This window comes from Gallus gallus, chromosome 2 (genome assembly GCF_016699485.2).
Source record: "Gallus gallus isolate bGalGal1 chromosome 2, bGalGal1.mat.broiler.GRCg7b, whole genome shotgun sequence".
Classification (NCBI taxonomy): domain Eukaryota; kingdom Metazoa; phylum Chordata; class Aves; order Galliformes; family Phasianidae; genus Gallus; species Gallus gallus.
In genome coordinates, this window is record NC_052533.1 from 1,212,507 (window position 1) to 1,235,627 (window position 23,121).

The 23,121-nt window shown below is 38.7% G+C and overlaps 1 long non-coding RNA gene across 1 annotated transcript; it reads left to right on the plus strand.

Annotated features, from left to right (window-relative positions):
- The first annotated feature begins 22 nt into the window (after window positions 1-22).
- Window positions 23-19,110, plus strand: LOC107052485. The gene is made up of 3 exons (XR_005857708.1): window positions 23-894; window positions 1,950-2,172; window positions 18,500-19,110. It is a non-coding gene; the product is annotated as an uncharacterized LOC107052485 (long non-coding RNA).
- The last annotated feature ends 4,011 nt before the right edge of the window (window positions 19,111-23,121 follow it).

Consider the following 23,121-nt stretch of genomic DNA (forward strand, 5'->3'; position numbering starts at 1 on the left):
TCAAAGCATGGCATTCTTGTTGGTTTTGGTGTGATTTTTTTCTCTTTTTGGTGTCACTGTTAAGGTAAAAATGGCTCCTTTTGATTAGGAAATAAAGAGGTCCAACGTGGGAGTCCCTTGTGACTATTTTTATGTAATTATCGGTTTGTTGTAGATATGCTTGCTATGGGAATGGTGTGTTCGAAGTGGGAGGACGAACCTCTTACTGTTGGAGTCATTATATCTCCAGTACCAGCAGCGTGAATACACTTGATACCTGGTCATATCATGACTTCCCTCTTTGAGCTATCCAGAGAATCTCAAAGTTCTGGTTTTGCTTTTTTTTTTTTTTCTTTTTTTCTTTTTCTTTTTCCCAGGATTTAAGCTAAATGGACACTTATTTGTTTTGCGGATGTGTGGCATTTGCTTTGCTTTGCTGTTTCTGGCAAGTGCCTGGGCATGAGACACGACACATCAATGCCTGTGTTGTGTATTCTCATCCCTCAGCTTTTTATTCATGTTTTCCTTCCCAGAAGCTCAGAGAAAAAATAAAAGCAGCTTTTAATGGCTGGTCAGCTTTCAATCTCGATCTCTCCACTTTAAAAGCTTTGGGAAAAAAACAGAATAGCTTTTAATGAAATAGCAGCTACTGGAACACCAGTAGCTCTCTTTCCTCCCAGAGATGCAACAGGGAATATAATTTAATTTGATTAATTCATAGCCTGTATGTCCTCTTTCCTATTTTTATATGTACATATTTTTCCCTTTTCTATCCCCCTTACTTTCTTTTGGCACTTGCATTTATCAGCTATTTGAGAACAATTCCAATGCTTTTAGCAGGAAGCGGTGAGCAGCAAGAGAACTACCAGAACATTGGTACCTTGACTTCTGATGTGTGATGGAGGGAAACGTTTGGTGAGTCATATAATGGCATATTGAGACAAAAGGAAGCTAAATTCCTCTATTTTTTTTTCTTTCTCTTTGCTTCACAGGTGACTGCTCAGGATTTGGTGATGTACTACATTTCTATCAGTACTATCCTTGTCTTTCTTTATAGCTGCATATTTGAGCAATGAAATATGAAAATAGCAGAAAGCAAGATGAAATAATATGTTTCCATCAGAGCTGGCTGGAACATTGTTTTTTGGTGATTCCTTGGCTGTTCTGGGAGGTCAGTGCATGTGTCAAAAAATCTTTCCTCCGTGAAAGCGAGGAGTTTTGTATGGACTATTGAGTTTGGAGAGGGATTTCTGACTTCATGCTGGAATGTTTGACTATTCTGAAAAAGACCCAGATAGCAGACCTGGCAACTTACGTACAAATTCATCTCATGAAATCATTTTGAATGGTTTATTTTTTCATCTTTAGGTCTCCCATGAGCTATTGGTATAAGGATTTACTTGACGTTGCCCTCCTTATGGCAAAACAACAGTTCACAAATACAGGTTACTCTTAAACCACTTTAAACCATTTGAAACCATTGACCTGAAACTTAATTTCTGGAAGAAGAATTTTGGAGAAGAGTTTAATTATTCATTTCCTTTTTCTCAATTAGGAAAAAATCAGGTGCCAGTGTGTGTTATAGCTAGTTCCTTGGATTTTTCTGACTCCACCTTGAAGCCTAGGTATGATTATCATTCTTGTTCAGCAATTCAGATGTTTTTCTTGATCTCCTGGCTAGTTCTGAAAACAGCACCCCAAGATACGCTGAGATTACTGATGGGGACTATTGATACTTGTGGTACAATGAAGATGTGGGTGTTTGCAATCTTCAGCCATGCTACGCAGTGAAACAGGGCTCTACCAAGCAAGCTAGATAGGGTCTGTGAAGACTCATCCAGCAGCACTGCTGCTACTATGGAAACATGCTTCTCTGTTGTTGCAGTTGAGAAAAACATGATTTTATTTTTAATATCTTTCTGGGTGGTTAGAAGCCATGAGAAATTCTTCCTTCTGCTCTCTCCCTGTAGGATCTTCTCAGGAGGATGCAAATGAAAGCATGAAGACTTCAGACATCACAGAGGCTCAGAAAAAACTCAGAAAAAGACAGAGAATGAGAGAACAGAAGAAGTTGAAGCAGCAGAATCTTCTTCTATGAGATATTCTTTTTGAAATTTATGCAAAGAGAATGCAGCTTTGTAAAGGGAGCTGAGCATAATCCCAAACACTGATGAGAATGCTTGGACAATGAAGGTGAGCTGTTTAATTATATGTAAATTACAGAAGAAATAACTGAAATTCATGGGCCCATAGAGCATCATTGCAGTGTCTGTCCTCTTAAACGACAGAGGGCCTGAATTAGAAGATATTCTTTCTTTGTAACTGCTGCATAGGTGGCAAGTGAGATTTTTTCGAAGTTGCATAATAGATTTTGATGTATAAATCACAGTACATAGCAATTAAGCTAACACTGCTAATTGCTGTGGACATGTTTTAAACCTTCCATTTACATTACATTTTAAAATTTAGACACTGCTTCAGAGAAAGCTGTGGTAGCAGGAGCATGTGCAGGAAGCCTTCAGATTTATAAAAGAGTACTTAGTGAGTGATGAAAATAAATTAGTCCAAACAAGTGAGCAGGTGAAGTTCTTTTAGCTTTCATTAGCTATTTAGAAGTTAGAAATCAAATCTAAGCTTGTTGCATAGATTCTCTATAGTGACTAAAATGAAATACACTGAAATGATATCCAGAACTTCCCACACATATTTCATCTACTCTCTGTTAGTCACATCTCAAGGGAGATTGAGTAGACATTTGGAAGTGTCTATATGTCTCCACTGACCATAGAAAAATCCTACAAGTGTAATCTGGAAAAGGCACTTACCTCTTAGATGAGTTGAATTCCATCTCACCTGTCTGCCCAAACCAGTGAGACAGATGTTTCCAAAATTATAGTTAACCTACATGTGCAGTTTATAGTGAATAAGAATGGAACATGCACAGAATCTCCAAGTACCAGAGTAGAAATGCAGAAATGAAGAGGACTTCAGGATTATGAATTTCATCCACTTTCAGATGATTGGCATTTTGCTTCTGAGCTTTCACCAACCTTAAACTTTTATTTCCCTTAATAAAGAAACACACTGTATTTAGATTGTGAGTTCTTCAGAAGCTGAGAAAGTCTACCTGCAAAAGACAACCAACAGAAGATACATACATTATTTATTTTCCCCGGAGGAAGGGTACAAACCAGATTAACTACTTTTGCCAAGCAACTGCTGACAGGTTGACCTCAGCTTTTGTTACAACCATTAAGTTTCTTGGAGGAAGATCATTAATCAGTCAGTTCATTAGACTTGTAATCTTGGCATCTGAAACAATCAAGGAGCAGTAGATCTACTCATCTACCTGTCTATTTATCTACCTATTTGTGTCTTCTACATAGCAAGCAATCTATCTCTCTATCATTTACCTACTTACGTACCTACTTCTCCTCTAATAAGCAGTATTTTGTAAGGCATCTTTTTAGGTAGCAATGACATGACACTCTTCAAGCTAGTTGAGCATCATGGTTTTCTTTTGCCTGATGGGTCAGCCCAGTACTACTTTCTCTCTACAGAGTGAGTTGCACGAAAATAAAAGCTGAAAGAAAGGACACTGAAAAGAATGAATGTTCAGATGAGCTGAAGCAGAGAAGGTGAAAGAAGCATAATGGAACATCAGTGTAGGGAATTTCCTTTCTTTCCATTTGTAGGAGCTTTTGTATATTAAAGATAAGCATTTTAGCTTTCTTTACTGTGTAATTAATCAGGACTTAATTACAGATTTAGTCACAAATAGGTATCGTTGTCAACAGCTGTTTACATTCATATATCATAAGTCATCTCTCTACTGATTAATCAAGTGGAGAGTATGCTGGTCAGAAAGGACCCTTCCTTCCACCTTTCTTCTGCCAGTCATGTGAGACCCATTGTCTTCAAGGCTGCTGTACATGGAACAAGACAGTCCTCAGTGTAATAGTGGCCAAAGAGCAGGAAAACTCAAGGATTGTTCATATTCTGAATGTCACCAAAGCTTTTCCATGTGTTATTAACTAATAGGAATAGGAAAGGATGATTTACAAAAAATGCTCCTGTAAATCAAGCATTTCTCTGTCAAACACTGTCCGAGTAGCATAAAAGAGCCAAGTTATTTGCTCTGCATTATTGAGTAATTGAGGACATTAAGGGAGGAATAATAATATGAGTTTAGACTGGTTTGTATCCTTTGCTTACCTAAGTAATTATTTTAGATATTTATGCAGTCTGCTCCTAAGAAAGCAACCTGTCTGGAGATTCTTCTCACTAGTAGACTTCATAACTAATGACTTTCTAACTCCCTGAAACAACTCCTGCTGAGATCTAAGTCCTTTTCTTTTTGTTTTAGCCAGAGTAGATGCAAATGTGAATGTACATCTTTCCTCTTGACAGCCATAACTATGAAAGAATTCTTTCTCTTGCTTTATGCAGACTCCTGTCTAAGAAGGACGATAGATTTGGAAAGTCCTATAAATCAAGATACCAAATGCCAGAGAGAGAAACACAGAAGAGGGAAAAAGACCCCTCACAAAGAAACTTCAGTGTTCCACTGTTCTTTTTGAATCAGCTGGGCCTGGATGATGGAAAACAGTGTTAACAAGAAACAGGAGTTTCACATTTATTATGCTTCCCCAGCCTTACAAAATGATTCAGGTTGATATGATAATTGATTACAGTTAATTTTATCATCAGAGCTCTCCACTTAAATAAACTACGTACTTAAAGTACTTTGCCAAAGGTCCTACTCATCAAGCATGTAATTCAACTGCACCAAATTGTAAATATGTAAAAGTTACATATCTCAGTTTATGCTACTCTCTCTCTCTTTTTTTTTTTTTATAGTCACTGGAGAGAAGTAGGCACCTACAGAGAACATTTTTTTCCTTAGCTTTAGACAAATCATCCTGTTGCACTGTTTCTTTCTCTCCCGTGAATATGAAGAAGCCCCAGAATGCCTAATTCGGGCTTTGACAGGTAACTTGCCTATGCCAGAGTAAATAGATCTTACAAGAATAGAAAGAGCAACATAGACACAAAGTAAATTAGACTCAATGAGTCTTTTGAGCTAACAAAGATGAAATCAAAAGATTTATCAAAAAATATGCTACAGTTGAATGTCAGAGGTAAGAATTAAACCCAGCTCTCCAGAGAACCATTCTATTATAATACAGAGTCATAATATCCTACCAGTATGATTATTTGTTTCTTCAGAGTAAGAAAAGTGAGGTATGATGAAGTGAAAAGAGCATTAGGTACTGGTGCTAAGTACAAGACTTCAGGAGCAGTTGCCAGAGAAAACTGTGAGAAACAGAAAGTGGCTGGGAGAGCATAACAAATGTTCTCTGAGCATCTTATTTGTCTCAAATATTTTTTTTATCTGTTACATTTCCTTTTTCAGTAGCCAGAAGACAAGAGAAATCTTCAGCCCTCACTGTAATAGATTCTCAGGATAATGTACCATCTGAAAGCTGTTGCCCAAAACACACAGAACAAGACCTTCAATGCTCACATCCTATCCCATTTGTAGATAACAGCAGCCACCATCGCAAAATTAGAGTGACCTTTTCTCAGTCTTCTGTTTGAGAAGGAAACTGCTCATTACAACTCTGAAGAGGTTAATAACCTGCAAATATTTTCCAAGCTAAAAGCAGATATATTGTATTTCTGGACTCTACGAACAGCATCTTGTCTACATTTGTATATTGTGTTGATGCCCCCATTATTGTCAGTAGGCATATAGAGTTTGATTCTGCTGTGATTTCATAGGTGTCCAGTGATAGTGGAGATCCCCTTGGATGTCCGATTCATCCACACTGCGACTCACGGCTAGACCCAAGGGACCAAGAGAAAACCCAAAAGGCCAGGATACATTCAAAAGACTACCTGATGCTTATAGTTCTGTCACTGAACCAAGACTCAAAGAGTCAAGAGAGCTACTCATGTGACCCTAATGTACTGGCCTCCGCCTAGTGACTAGAACAGCTCTTTAGGCTCTGTTATAATGACTGTAATGAACATTCGAGGCACTGCGCATACGTAGATATCTGCATTTAGAAAATTACGTTTGTGTAATTATTTAATCTACAAAAATGAGTTCCAGCTATACAGAGGAATAACCCAACATAAAGTATCCTGTAATACATGTTTTTAATAAGAACCATTGACTACTGTTTGAAAGAAAGAGGTCTCTGCTTGTTCAAGAAATGCTTTTTCATATAAGGCTCACTATGAATAGTACTCGCATAATCTTTTGGCAGTAGGATTAGAGTCATTACCAAGTTATTTAACTGCTGCCCAGATGGAGATCATTCATCTATGAAGCAGCTTACCAAGTATCTAAGAGGTTGCTGAGATAATCCACACTGATTATACACCAATGGTTCCTCACTGCAGTAGAAAAATGGATATAATGATATGCATATAAAAATTTTACATCTTACAATTTCCTTCCTGCTCCTTCTTGCAATAGATAAATTTGCTTTTTGTACAGATGAACATTTCAGAATCTAATCTTTTAAGCTCTAAAAGAATAGAAGTCGTTTTTGAACTTATTATTGGATTTGAGCCAGTGGGTAGAGAAAATTCTGACAAGTTCCCTCCCAGTAGCTTGCAGTACTGTGGGAGCTAAAGTTCTTAAGATACTTAACTACAAGAAATTTAACCTCCCAGGCAGTTCTTACTTTAAATTAGTCAAAGCTCACTATAATTTCAATTAGTACTCTTGAATTCTGCAGACACACTAAATTCTGGGAAATATGATCAGGAAGTAACTTAGGATAATTCGATGATGATATAACTCATCATATCATTTAACATGTACATTGATTAGTAATGTCCATAGAACCTCAGCAATTATTTCACATCTGTGGCTGTTATGATATAGTGCAGTCTTGGAGAAATGAAGGTGCATGGGACTGTCATATGTGAATAACTCATTAGTATCAGTCATTGTATCTGATAGTGTAGCTACAATATGTTTGTCTGCCTTAGCAGAATCTATAAAGTTGAGCAGTTTGTGTTCTTTATGGATCCATTTTGGAAAATATCTTTCTGCCTTTCTTCAGGAAGAGAAATACAGAATTATTATTAGTGGAGTGAGGGTGGCACGAAGGAAACACAAAGGAGCCTGCTCTTAAAATAGACACTGAGTGACTATTGTTGTCATCCCTTTTGTTTGTGCAGTAGTACAAGGTTGTATTATTTCTTTATGTTGGCAGTTCTTTAGCAGTGTGTAAGAGAATAAGATAAAGCACATACAGGCTATATATAAGCAGACAGTCATATCTGCTGGTGATGTGATAGATATAGGAGGGATGCAAGAGGAGAGGAGAGGAGAGGAGAGGAGAGGAGAGGAGAGGAGAGGAGAGGAGAGGAGAGGAGAGGAGAGGAGAGGAGAGGAGAGGAGAGGAGAGGAGAGGAGAGGAGAGGAGAGGAGAGGAGAGGAGAGAAGAGAAGAGAAGAGAAGAGAAGAGAAGAGAAGAGAAGAGAAGAGAAGAGAAGAGAAGAGAAGAGAAGAGAAGAGAAGAGAAGAGAAGAGAAGAGAAGAGAAGAGAAGAGAAGAGAAGAGAAGAGAAGAGATCACACCTATAGGATTTATGAAAGCATCTACCTAAAATCCTTAAAAGTGTATTAGTGCCTTGCAATGGCCATCAGTAGAATGAAAAGTGTATTAGAGCCTTGCAATGGTCATCAGTAGAATGACAAAGAGAAATTCAAATAGACTTAAGTTTTAATAATAAGGGCAAATGTACAAGTTAACTATTCTCTTTCCCAACCTCCATTTCAAACTGAACATGGCAGTGTTTTTTTTTTCTAGGTTCTGAAATGAGAATTCTCAAATCTGAAATCTTTCCAAAACATGAAGAGCTCTTTGTCTGCTTGGAAAAACATCAGCTAACCATTCCCCCATATAAGGTTTTTTATTTGCCTATGATCACCATCATGCCTCATTATCATGATTATTGTTTAGCAGAAATGCTCAGGTCTATATATCTTATAACAGTCTTTTTCTTTACCCTGCCTCCAGTTTATCATTGGGTATGTGCAGGCTACAAGATATTTGAGTTAATTTTACTAGGCCCAAACAGGGATAGCTGGTTTGTTCAGACTCACAATGCTAATCATAGAGTTGTTAACTCTTCCACATATGATAAAATATAAAATGCAAATAAATGACTAGTTTTGCTATTCAGCTATCTTTGTTTCCACAAGGCCCAACAAAACTCTTCTTCTACTCAAAGTTAGTTCTCTTGAGCCTTTTGGGAGGTCTTCTCTTTAAGACCTTGTCAATCAGAATGACATTTCCTTTCTATGCTACATTTTAAAAAACGAGGGAAAAAAAAGAAAAAGATAATTTGATTTTATTTCTTATGGACAATTTTTCTGGAACACACTAATCTTTTTAAGTCAAAATAGGAAAGAAACCATCAGTATATCAAGCTGGAGAGTGAAATTATATTTTACATTACAAAGTAAAGCATTAACCATGAAGCATCAAGCTAAAAATAATTAAGTCTCTGATCCCACAAATCAGAATTTGTCCTAGGGAATATGTGCATGACTGAATTCTGAGACATCAAAATGTGACTGAAGAGCATCTGGTTGTTAAGACTCTCAGAAGGGAAGTCTTCAGAGAAGGATGATCCTGTAGGTCAGGTACTACATTAAGATTCAGGAGACAAGTTCAGCCCCGTAGTCTGCTGCACACTTCTTGTGTGAGACTTAATAAATCACTCTGGGTCAGATCTGTGAAGGTGAATAATGTGTCACTGTGCTGCTTGTTACAGTGCTGTCAGTCAAGCTGCCAAGCAGAATTCACAGCATCCAAGCCAGTGCTAGGAGCAAAAGGAGATCTGCAAAAGCCACTTCTGTCAGTAGGACACTATCCAGGCTGGGTAATAAGAAGTGCAAATAGGGTGTAGTGTCTTGAGTTCTGCAACTTCAGAAGATTTAGAACTTGTTTTTTTCTACTGTAGGATACTGCCTCATCCTCTTAGGGAACTGACGGTGTGATATATACTCTTGGAAGTAAATAACTTAGTCTCTTGTTAAATAAGTAAAGAAATTTTTAAAATATTTATGAAAAAAAAACATACCTTTCTTATACCTGGGAAGATGTGGGGTTAAGGGAGTTTGCCTTGCTCAGCCTGGAGAAGAGAAGGCTGAGGGGAGACCTCATTGCAGCCTCCCAGTACTTGGAGGGAGATTACAAGCAGGAGGGGAACAGACCTTTGTACACCATCTGATAGTGATAGGACAAGGGGGAATGGCTTTAAACAAAAGGAGGATTAATTCAGACTAAATGTGAGGAAGAAATTCTTTACTCAGAGGGCATTGATGCCCTGACGTTGCCCAGAGCTTTGGGTATCCCATCCCTGGAGGTGCTCAAGGCCATGCATGTGGCCCTGGACAGCCTGAGCTGGTAATTGACATCCAGCCCAAGGCACGTGGTTGGAAGTGGGTGATCTTCAAGGTCCCCACCAACCTAAAGCCATTCCCTGCTTCTGTGATTCTATCATCTCTGTGCTTCCAGAGATCAAGCCTCCGCACTAACCAGCAGGCCATCAGGAGGGGGTGGATGTTTCAGCTCTCTCCTTAAGCCACTGTGCTTTGCATGAGATAATTCAGTATGAATTGGACCAGAGAGAGAGAGAGAGAGACATCAGTGAATGTAATTTTTGAACCCCAGAGGCCAGTCAGCTACTGGAGGGAAGGGAGCTGCACTTGAGTCCCACTTCTAATTAACGTAAGTAATGTATGCATTCACTGGAGCATGGTGTAAATGCAGCTTCCTTTCTCCTGGGTTCATGTGCTAACTGCAAACCCTATTCCTTTCTCTTGCTCAGGTAACTGTTAATTAGTGTGGAAAACAGCAAAAAAGACCTGCCAGGAGGATTTCAGAACCCACCAGACTGCAGCCTAACAGTTAGGACATGCTTGCGTGAGTTTAACTGTTCTTGGTTAAGAGACAGACTTAAAATCTCTGACTCTTGGATTAAAAAAAAAAAAAAAAAAAAAAAAAAAAGAAGAAGAAAAAGAAGAAAAAGAAAAAGAAAGACCGGATAAAATGGAAATAGAAACAAAACACTTCAATTTGCTGAGAATGAAATCTGTGCAAACACTTTTTGTAATCCTCAACTAGATTCAGAGAAATGAGTGGTTTTTAAACCCTGACAGTGTATAAATATAAATTACATGCTTAGCTGCTCAGTGCCATCAAAATGTGCATGGTTCTGGGCATACCCTGAAGGAGACATTTATCTGCTGGTAGAAGTTGACTGGTGGAAGTGCAATCACTTAAGGAACCATTTCTGTTAATGCGAAGGCTGCTGTTGATGACTGCCTGCTGCTTTCTTCTTCGGGACTGACTGCTTGGCTGACTTTGAACTTGTTGGTTGGGTTTTATAAGAAAAAATGTAGACGTTTACAGCATAGGTATCTACATTTGACCCACTGTCCTTGACTCTTTCCCCATTCATCATTTGTTTATTTAGTATAGAAAATATGAAGATCTGTGAGGAATGTATTTGTGTTTGACAAAATGAAGTTCATTGTTTTTAAAGAAGTTTTATACATAAAAAGGAAACAGATGCTGCCAGAGAGCAAGTGATTTTGTGATGATGTTTTTGGATGAGGCTGAGAAATTTATGACGTGAAAAAAAACAGATTTTTTAAAAGCTGTAAAGCAATTCTCACATGAGTTCTGGCCAAGAGTTCCCAGTAAATTTTGTTCCATGTTTTGGCATGTGGTGCTGTCATTCACATCTCAGCACAGAGCCCACACAACAATGTGGTTCAGCCTTGGCAGTATGCTAAAGCACCATCAGATTTTTGCTGCCATCAAGATTGGATATTGTGAAGATACCACTGCAATGAAGAGTTAAAACTGTAATAGAATCCTACAGTACTAACTGTTTTACTATACAGAAAAGAGATTTTCAGGTTGGATATTAGGTGGAGTTTCTTTTCCGAAAGAGTAGTCCGGAGCTGGCACAGGCTGCCCCGGGAGTGGTGGAATCACAGTCCCTGCAGGTGTTCAGTAAAGGGTAAATGTGTCACTGAGGGGCATGGTCAGTGGGCAGTATTGGTGGTAGGTGGATGGTTGGACTTGATGATTTTAGAGGTCTTTTCCAACCTCTATGATTCAACCTCCTCTATGAGGACATAGAGTGCTGGGGCATTTCAGCCTGGAGAAGAGAAGGCTCTGAGAAGACCCTATAGCAGCCTTCCAGTACCTGAAGGGGGCCTATGGGAAAGCTAAGGAGGGACTTTTTACAAGGGCATGTAGTACAGGACAAGGATAAATGGATTTAAACTGGAGGAGTGTAGATTTAGACTAGATATAAAGAAGAAATTTTTGACTGTGAGGGTGGTGAGACACTGGCAGAGCTTGTGCAGTGAGGTTGTGGATGCACCCTCCCTGGAAGCATTCAAGGCCAGGCTGGATGGTGCTTTGAGCAACGTGGTCTAGAGGGAGGTATCCCTGCCTGTAGCAGGGGGGTTGGAACTACATGATCTTAAAGGTCCCTTCCAACCCAAACCATCCTGTGATTCTATGATTCCATATGAATAGGCAACCAACACTTCTTGGTTGAAGGACAGTATTGTTTGCTTACTCATCTTAGGAGCTGGACTCAACAATCCTTATAGGTCCTTTCCAACTTGGGTTATTCTGTGATTGTATGATATTCATGATATCTCACAAAAAAAAAAATTCAAAAAGGATCAGGTTAACAGAATTTAGAGTTGGTCCTAGAAATTGGGAGCATTAATTTACTTAAGTCTATTTTTTTCTTCATACAGTCCTGTAACATATCAAAGGTGATTTAGAAGAGAGGCTATTAAGCCATCAAGTGATGGTCCAATGCTTTCAGCTGTCAGAGGAAAATGAATATAACATTACGGTGACTGTCAGATGGCTCTTAAAAACAGCCCAGCTAATACCGTCAAAAAACCATTACATGTTATTTATCCTAACAGTGATGAAGCTCAATTAAAGACCTTGATATATTTCTGCCCCTTTTTACAGTTGTCACCAGCATTTTCCTCAACATCCATTTACCTGACTTTTATCTTTTTTTTTTTTTTAACAAAAACCTCGCCCTTCTGATTCCTAGTGAATATTAAAGTAAACATTCTGCTGTGTGGTTTCAAGCAAACTTTCTGAGATTAAAAAAAACAACAAACTGTATCAGAAGAAACTGTGAGGCTAAAAAGACATAGCATTTGAATAAATGAACAAGATATGACTTGTAGGCTTCATCATTAGTTTGCAGCAAGCCATCATTTCAATTACTGTCCCTCAGATAATATCGAAAGTAATAACATCTTAGAGGAAACTCCCTAACCCACTTTTTTTTTTTCTTTATTCTTAAAGCCTTTAAAAGTTACCACCGAATTGTTAAGGTTGTAAAATTACAAGACCTTGAAACGAGGCTGAAAGGAAATGTCTTCCTGGAAAAAGAGGGACTGATCATTAATTGCAGAAGGTATGCTGTCTGTTTTTGGGTACATGGTTCATGTTCTCCAACTCGAAGCTCCAGATACAGACACCTAAATTTAGGTGTTACAGACTATATCTCCACATATGAGTTATGTGCCCAAGATTCTATCCAGTTATTTAAATATAGAATCCTAGAATAGAATAGAATAGAATAGAATAGAATAGAATAGAATAGAATAGAATGGAATGGAATAGAATAGAATAGAGTAGGATAGGATGGGATGGGATGGGATAGGATAGGGTAGGATAGGATAGGATAGGATAGGATAGGATAGGATAGGATAGGATAGGATAGGATAGGATAGGATAGGATAGGATGGGATGGGATGGGATGGGATGGGATGGGATGGGATGGGATGGGATGGGATAGGATAGGATAGGATAGGATAGGATAGGATAGGATAGGATAGGATAGGATAGGATAGGATAGGATAGGATAGGATCAAATAATGATTTGGATTGAAAGAAACCTTAAATTCCATCCAGCTTCAGCCCACTGCTATGGGCAGTCACCTCCCACCAGACCACGCTGCTCAAAGTCCCATCCAACCTTGCCTTGAACACCTCCAGGGATGGAGCATCCACAGTTTTTCTGTGCAGCCTGGGCCAGTGTCTCACCACCTTCATTGTAAAGATTTTCTTCCTTATACCTAATTTAAATATACTCTCTTTCAGTTTAAAACTCCCTGCCCTACCCTCTCGGATAAAGCGTCCCTGCCCAGCTTTCCTGTAGGCCCCCATTCAGTACTGGGAGGTCACTGTAAGATTTTCCCACAGCCTTTTCTTCTCCAGGTTGAACAAGCCCATCTCCCTTAACTTGTCTTTGTAGGAGAGGTGCTTCATCCTCTGAGCATCTTTGTGGTCACCTCTGGACCCGCTCCAACAGCCCCACATCTCTCTGTACTGGGGGCCCCAGGCCTGAACTCAGTACTGCAGATGGGGCCTCATGAGAGCAGAGCAGAGGGGGACAGTCCCCTCCCTGACTTGCTGTCCACCCCTCTGCTGATGCATCCCAGGATATGATTGGCAGTTTGGATTGCAACAACTCATTGCAAGCTCATATTACAGTTTTTGTCCATCAATAAAATACTGGTCTCAATTTGGACACCTATTGCATCATCAGGTATTATGGGGTATTGAAAACATCTGCATGGATTGGAAGATATAAAGGAGAGAATCTATATGAGACTTCTTGTCTTCCGAGCAGGCAGGCAAGGCCATTTAGGTCAGCTCAGACGGCACTGCTGTGGCAATGACTGAGATGAACTCCCAGACTGGGTGGCATGACCATCCTCTTTCCACTTACTATTACAGATACTTCTGAGAATAGACACAAATATTTTTAGGATGCTATGAGCAGATAATATGAATCTCACAATGAATTTCCGTAATTCCATATCTCAGTTGGCTTAGGGATCTCATGAAAAGAAGCCAAGTTGAAAATATTAATGATATGTGGACATTTTGGACACCTAGATTTTTGGGAGCAAGTAAAAGATTTCTGAATTGTAGATCCATTAACACTTCCTAGAATTTTTTTTTTCAGTTTCTCACAATGACTTTAAGTATACCAGAAACTCTTTGTTCTCTTCTTTGGAAATCTTTTAATTTTCAGTCAGAGATCATGTGGGAAACAGATGAAGAGACTGTTTCTATAGATAACTCTTGAATATGAAGTTGTAAAGACTGCAGAGGAAGCCTGCAGTGCTGCCCGGTTTTAGGACAGAGCTTCGTCTTCAGAGAATTAATTGTTCTAAATCATTCAAGGAACTCCATCTAAAGTAAATTAGCATAGGCAGCTCTGTGTCCTAAGCAGAGAAAAAGAGAAGTGATGTCCAGCTTAGGGTCTGTCCCTACCATAACATTAATTCAATATAAATATAAAAGTATTTCAGAGATCTCACTGAAAAGAAAGCCAATCAAAATTGGATTTATTAATAGTAACCATTTCAGTGAAACTCTTATGTTGCAGTATATTCTCTTGACTTAAACACCAAAGCAGTCAAATAATTTTGTGTTTATCAGACCACAGCACTTTATAGGTAACTGAATACCACATGGGTTTTAAAAGACAATACAGTACTTCTAGATAATCTTATTAATTTCCTTATTAAAACTCCTGCTCCTAACTTAGGAATATTTATCAGCCTCCCATAAGTATTAGACTATGTTCATGAAATCTTAATTCCAGCTCTCACATTACACAAACAGATAGAATAACGATCCCTGGTACCCAAAACAACTATCAAGGGCAGATAGTTAGCACACAGCTTATTTTTAATTCACAGTGCTGTGTACAATAAATGTCATTTTCCTTTCCTCTCGTCTGCAGGATGGACATTTATGGGGACATTTATTGAACGTTTATTCTTTCTTTCTCCTTCTTTTTTTCCTCCAACAGAATTATTCAGTTTATAATGGTTGTTACAGATTGACCCATGTAAAGCTTGTTCACACTTGAGAAAAAGCTTCTACACTTAATAAATGCAGATTCAGTGTAATTACACACACAGCTGCACATCCATACTTCTGGAAGAATGTCTTCCAAAATTCATCAGAAGAAATGTTTTTCATGAACTTTGGATTGTACCTTCATACACAATGAAGGTGTATGTATGATGTCTGTAGTGACATAAGTACCTATTCTTGTGTACTCTAACCACTGCCCAAGCAACTAGATTAGACCACAAAAGGTAACTGAAGCTCATTAAATGCTGCAAAGGTCTATATTCTGGATCTCACACTTTAGCAGTTCTGATCTTGTTCTCCATGGGATGATGCATTTCCATCCATAGGAGTCTGCCAGAGAGTGTTGCCATTTTATTTGATGTAGTATCAGTTTGCACATTGATCACCATGAGCTGCATGATCTACACACTTTCATGTAGAGTTTCTTTTCTCCTTGTTTTTCACTGGATCTCATCTGAGTTCATTTAGAAAGCACTCTCTGTAACTTCCTGAGCAGAGGAAGCACAGAGAGAAGTGCCATTCTCTCCTCCTCATTGACCAATGATAAGACTCCTGGGAATGACACAAAGCTGCACTGGGGTGTTCAGACTGGACATATGGAAACCCAATTTCCACTCACTGTTTTGATCTTTAAACTGGTGCAGTGAATTCAAATCAGTTTACTGAAAAACTATGCAATTTCTACTTTCCTGCATCCTTTGATGTCTTTACAGCCACAGTGTGCTGTAGGAAAAAAAACATAAAAATATCATGTGTTTGGTTTTGAGCATTCTATTATCAAGTACATAATGAGTTTGGAGGAGACGGATGCTGCAAATGAATGACACTAGAGAGGAAATGGCAGATTTTCTACTACTAATTTTTTCTGTGTGCATATTATAGTGCTTTAAGGCTAACTGAAAAGCGTTTCAATTTTGGCAGACACCTCTAGGCAAGTGAGTTCTTTCCATCAAAAATACTTTCTTTCTTCTCAAGCAAAGCCTAATTCATTTCCTGCTTTATGTTCCCAGAATAACTGTATCTCACTCTCAATTCAAGTGAAAAATAACACAGAAAATGACTTTCTGATTTAAGAAGTCTAAATAGTATTGACTGACTAAAAAAGACTTGAGCTTTAGTGGGGTAAAAAATGTTCTCTTTGCTTTAAAATGAGGGTGGAAGTGGTTCTATTTCAACTGAAATCTTTGTAGATGTAGAAAGTGATTTTTGCCAGAAAATGGCTGCAAGCAGGAAATAATAAAAGATGCTTGTTCACTTCACAGTTCAAAGATGCACAAAGTATGGTATCTGCAATCTGGCATGCACAGCAACTAGCAGAAAGGCCTATCTGTCCTTGCCATGATTCCTTTCTCTGTGATTCCCACTAGTATGAGCAGGAATCAGCTTGTGCACCATTAGGATGCCCCTCACAGTGACAAGGTCCACAGATTGCCTGAACCCTTTGTGCCTCCATGGAAATCTCTCTCAGCACTTGACAAAAAAACCTGCCCATAATTCTACACTTCTGCTGTGGGCATTTATTTTATTTTATTTTATTTTTTGGTGCAATTTAATGGCACTTAGCACCATTTTGTGATACTACGGAACCATCAAGTGATCTACCAAATCCCATCACTAAACCATGTCCTTCAGTGCCTCATCCACTTTTCTTAATTATTTCAAGGGGTGGGAACTCCACCACTTCCCTCAGCCCTTTTTAATGCTTGTTCTCTTTCTCCATGAAAAAAATTCTTCCTGATGTTCAATCTAAATGTCCCGTGGTGCATCTTGAGGACATTTCCTCTTGTCCTTTCACTTGTCACCTGAGAAAAGTGATCGACATGCTCCTCACTACACCTTCTTTCTTGGAGCTGTAGAGAATGACGAGGTCTCCTCTCAGCATCCTTTTCTCCCTATTGAACCCCATTTCCTTCATCCCTCATAACATTTATTTTCTAGCCTCTTCATCAGCTTTGTTGCTCTTTTCTGCAAACAGTAGAGCAACTCAATACCCTACTTGTAGTGGGAGACCCAAAACTGAACACGGTATTCAAGGTTAAGTTTCATCAGTGCAAAGTACACAGGGGCAATCACACTCCTAGTCCTGCAGCAACACTATGTCTGATACAAGCCAGGATACCATTGGCCTTCTGACCGCTTGGGCACACTGCTGGCTCATGGTCAGTTCACTAACCAACAGCAACCCCATGTCCTTCCCCACCAGGCAGATTTCCCCAAGCCCATACTGCTGCATGGTATCATTATGAAAAACATTAAAAGACATCTTGAATTTTGGAGCTATTTGTGCTGCAACAAAGACAAGATGAAATAAAATAAAACAAAATAAACCACAGTCTACTGAAGGGATGGGTGCTAAGAATGGACTGGTTGTTTTGAAAGCGTGATGGATTAAGAAATATTAAACTATTCAGTTTTTTTTAAAGTTCCATACTCAGTGGCAGAAAAGAGAAAAAAAAGCAGAATAAGTTTGTTTGTTTTTCCTTCCATTAGGTCTTACTGAGGATGAAAAATAAAATTGTGTCATTTTTGTGTAGCAACAACAGAGAACTGAATGTTCCTTCCTGGACAATTTTTTAAGTATAAAGATTCATATCTTACTGAAAATTTCACCTATCTGCTTTTTTTCCTCTGGTTCTCTGACTGCAATCAAGAAAATTAGGGAGCCGTATGTTGTTACTATAGTAATGAATGTTTGCAGTGCATAAAAAGAAATTGGGCAGTCAAAGATATGTATCTTCCAGGGAAAATGGAATACAATTTTTCATAATTTTGACCACTCAGTGCTTTTGTAGCCGAGGGTTCTAAGAAATGAGTGTTCCTATGTTAGTGAAAATGTTTGGTTACTCATTTTTTGTTTTCAAAACGAACAGGCATTTGAACAATCACTAAAGACGTTATTTGGAGGCATGTTTACCATTGCGTAAAACTGGAGAGTCATTTTGGATGGCCTGAATACCCTGAAGAAAGGTTACTAATTAGTGGAATAACAATGAATGGTACCAGAGACACTGGGTACCATGGACCTGGGGTGTTAAAAACATAAAAAAATCTGTCATATGAAAAAATGACAAAAAAAAAAAATTATAGAGATCAGACCACAGAACTACAGCAGTGTTAGCAAATTAAAGATGTTAGGGCAATGGTCCAGGCATTGGAACCAAGGATGGACACTGGTATATCATTATAACCATATTGGGTATGTTTCTGGCCAGGATCCTCTGGGACTCTCTGGTGTGGTTCAGTTGTTCGGTTAGGCCATGGACTGTACCCAGTGGGTGGGTTGAGTACAATTACTCTATTTGAAGGCCAAGAGAATATAATCATATACTCATGGGGAGAGTATGTAATTTACCTTGAGGCTAGGTAATGGCCCCTGCCAATGGTTAATACTACTACAGACATAGCTGATTACTGCCAGCTAATATGAGCAAAGAGGACAAAAAACAGCTTCTTCCAGTTGATATATATTGCATAATAATTTGATCACAACCCTCTTGCTTAGGAATGATATGCTTTTTTCCTTTTTTTTAGAGGCAGCAGTTATTGGCCAAGGTGCAGGTGTTCCAATTCTGCGGCAGATGATTTTGTATCTCCATTTGCTCAATTTGTTAATGCAAAAGACCCTGACTTTCAAAAGGCAAACTACCTCGGCATGGCTCCAGCAACGTCTTCCTTTATAATTCAAGATCTGTGTGCTGAAAAAGCTTTCTTGCTCTTGAGCAATGCCTGAAAATAGTAGAAAGCAGATGGTGCTTCCTCACTCTCCGTTAGAAATGAACAGAAACAGAGGAGCATTCTGGCTGTTTTTGGTTTTCACTTAGGCGCTGGCATGACTGTGGAAATCTGACTGAGCTCCTTAGTTGACTTAATATGGGTAAACTTGAAATTAAGCCTTCAGACAAGCTCACTTGTATTGCTGAGAGGGAAGACATTAATTAAAAGCATCCAAGGTTTCTTTCTTTTCTGTTTTCCCATCCAGAAATAATCAGATGGTGCTGATTTAACTGTGAGAGCATGTAAGGGTGGATTAAAAGATCAGTTCAGTGAACAAGGTCTCCATTACTTTCAGTGTGTCCTCTAGAGCTGGATACAACACATCTCATGTCACATCCTTTTCCCTCTCCATTCACACTATACCCTCACAGACAGCATGTACAAAGCCAATGTTCATGGCAATACATCAGCACCCTAAGCTATCCGATAGTCATAGTTTGAGTTATGCCTGGCACAGTGTGGAAGACTCCCCAAGTTTATCCAAGTCCATGCCTTGCCAAGAAGCCAGGAGCAGAAGTCTTCACTGCCAAGCGCTGGAAGACTGAAAAGAAACACTAACAGAGGTCTTCATGTGTTACACTGACTGGTAAAGATGAAGAAAAAAAAATATTTTTACATTTTAATAGAGATTAAAACAACTCATATTTCTAATAAATTTGCCTTTGTGCAATGCAAATATAGTATGTAATTTCTCCAAATGTGATCAGTTCTCCATCCCAAATACCTTTTATTTTCACTGCATACCTCTCAGATATTGTCATGTCTTTTTTATTTATTTGAGGGGATTATTTCTGGCTTTTGTGAGACAGTTTTATGATAAGTGACAATAATTATGAAACAGTTCTCAAAAATGCTACATTCTCCCTTATGTGCTGTAACTAGATGACAACAAATGCAGCCTTTTTGTGTGGTAGCTGGCTTGGGAAGGAAAAACCAACAGCTTATTTATAAAGGCTTTGTATAATTTTCTCCTGAAGCAAAATTAACCCATAGCTTGAAACTCTTTGACCTATTTTAATAGGCTTCAGAACAATGTGCATATTTTCATTTAACAGACTGTAACGTTATATACTTCCAGTAATTCATTTACAGAGAATTCAAATCTACATACTGACAAACAAAAGGCACATCAGCCCTTGCCTAGCTGAGAATTAAGTGAGTTTATCTTGCAGAAGATGTCTTACCAGCTCAGGGTTTAGTCTTCATCTGGGTTAAGATATATTTAAAAATTGTGTGGTGTTTAGTTTGTGGACAAGAACTGGAAATAGAATTTTCTTTTGAAAATGATAAATGGCCTAGAATAACTTTTTTTCTTTTCAATTTTTTGGGAAAAATTAAGGATTAGAAAGAAATGATAGAAGATGTCTGTTTACAGTAAGACAAAAGGATGCGCTGTCCCTGGACGTGTTCAAGAAACATTTAGATGTTGTACTGAAGGACATGGTTTAGTAGGGAAATATTGGTGGAGGGTGGATGGTTTACCTGGACTATCTTGGAGGTCTTTCCCAACCTTGGTGATTCTATAGTTCTATGATTTGGCTGTTTACAAGGGTGGATAGTAATAGGGCAAGGGGGAATGGTTTTAATCTGGGACAAGGGAGGTTTAGGTTGGATATTAGGAAGAAGTTTTTCACCCAGAGGGTGGTGACGCACTGAACAGGTTGCCCAAGGAGGCTGTGGATGCCCCATCCCTGCAGGCATTCAAGGCCAGGCTGGATGTGGCTCTGGGCAGCCTGGTCTGCTGGTTGGCAACTCTGCACATAGCAGGGGGTTGAAACTCAATGATCATTGTGGTCTTTTTCAACCCAAGGCATTCTATGATTCTATGAAATTGTAGGACTATGGCACCCAGGACTGCTAGATCAAAGAGTGTACATTCAGTGGCTATCTTAAGGCAGACATGAGATTCATTCACTTTCTTTTGCCGTGGAAAGGATGCACAGCAAAACCCTGGAGGAAGGAACACTGTGGGAGATACAATGAGACAGTATCATTCTTCCCATTGGTCTTTCTAGCTGCTGCCCATCAGTAATGGTACTCTCCAAAGCTGAGATCAGGGTGTGTTGTGTCCTAAAGGCTTGTAGGTGAATGTAGCCATCTTATGGATCTGTCAACATTGAATAAGTCATCTGGAGAGTGAAAGCTCACTGAAGAGCCATCACTCTTCTTCCAAATTTCCATAGGGTTTGGGGAAGATGTATTTTTAGGATTGGGGATATGTGTTTTGACATTAAACAGTTTCTCAGAGGCTGCCATTCCAAGCCAACAAAGAATGTGAGCCCTCACAGAAGAACTTTACTAAAAAGGGTTTGATTCTGAGCCTGTGCAAAGCTTTTTTCACTTTGAGATCTACATGTTCAAAGTTAAAATGTCCCTAATTCACAACCAGATCTACTAATTAGCTGGAAACGAAAGAGGGACCTCAGGTCAGCTGGAAGCAGAGAGTAACTTGGAACTCAATGCATTTTGCAATTTGCTGTTTTGCAAAATAAAAAGTACAGTTTATTGAATGGTACTAAGACCACTCTCTCTACTATCGTTAATTTTTTTTCTGTATTTGTTATTTGTCCAAGTTCACTTAGAAGCATAACTAATTTATACCTTTTCTCTTGTTATTGTTACCTTCTCTGAGAGGCTCTATAGCCACAGGGAACAAGGAAAAAAGTTTTCTTGTTCCACAGATGCAAATAATTCCAATAAATAAACCTGCCTTTTTTGTTTGGCTTTGAACTCAGGCACAGCGGTGATATTCAGGATGAGCAGCTCATAAAAGCTAACAGTAAAATAAACAGTAGCAAAGAGAAATTTCAGGAAAACAAATGGAATTTAGAGAGGGAGGCCATTCTGCTAAAGACTTCAGCGTGACAATAGATAAAATGAAAATAATTTACAGAATTGTCTCTGGCAAATATCTGAAAGATATGCATACAACAGCAATGCCACTGTCATTGCGCAGATTGGGAAAAGTGTTGATCCACCATCTGGCAACCACAAATTAATGGGAAATAGAACTTGTGTGTTCCAGCCCTAATGTCTGCAATAGACTGACACAGAGCTTCCTCCGGCCCCTTGCTGTTGCTAGCGGGGTGTGCATGACATGTCTAGCATGGACTTGCATTGAATAATAACACAGCTGGCTCTGCACAGGCAACAGGCTTCTGTTGAATCACATTTTCTGCCACCAGGGAGAAATAGGTGGGAGCAATGCAGAATGGCTTTCCACCAGCAGCCACATTAGACAAGATGATCTGAAGGTTAATCTTTGTGTAGCACTGATAACTCTCTAACTGGGTAGGTTCCTAATGATTATTGCTACTTGAAATTGACCGAGTAAAGAAAATTAAAATCTGTTCCTTTGTCACTTAACTAACAGTACCAAATTCAGTTTGGCTCAACATCTATACACATTTGCTTTTGTGTTTGTTAGCACATGTATTACGGAACAGATGTAGCCAATAATGAACAAAGACCTGGTCCAATTCATGTTGGTTTGTGCCAGCTTTGGGTCAATATTTTCAGAAGTGGATAAAATTGTCTGAGCAGTACCGAGAGAGGCAGGTTATGTGGGGCAAAACAAATAACTTCTTATTCACAGATTCTTAAAAAATCAGAATAAAAGCAAAACAGAAACATATTTTCAAGCACAATATTCATATTATCTTTGTCATGGAGTCACTTCTTAGATTCATAAGCTGATCCAGCCAGTTTTTCAAATGGCAGCTAATATCAAAGCTATTAAGTGTAGCATTCTGTGTTGCTTATGTACCATTGTCACAGAACTACATTTGAGAGCAATGGCTTCACAATGTCTGGAAGTAAGAAAACTTGATCTTATTGCAAAACAGTGTCATAAATGTTAGTGCTTTTGATGAGCCTCAGAACTGCTCTGCTGTTTAGTGAGAACTATTGGTGATAGGAGGACAGTTGGACTAGATGATCTTGTAGGTCTCTTGCAACCTTGGTGATTCTATGATTCTATGATTTTCTAACTTAAAGCAGGATCCAGACTATAAACTAAAGAGTTGTCATTTTATAAATGTGACTTGGGTGTAGGTAAGGAATGAAAAGGAAATATCTGTAATATCTGTTCTTGGACAAAGGAAAGAAAATAAATGTGCAGGTAAAAGGATGTCTCAATAAGCCTCCAGGCTACTTTTAGTTATTCAGTAAAGCACGAACACTTAGTCTACCAGGAGGCATTTAAGGAGTGTTATATATATTAGGACAGTCATTCAGTGTTTGTACAGTCTCATTTACAGTGTTGTATCTGTGAAGAAGTCATGCTATTTCTAATGGGCCAAATTAGAAAGAGAAAGTAAAAAAATGTTTCCCTGTGACTTTTTGGAGAAAATGATCAATCTGACACCTCTAAATTCTTT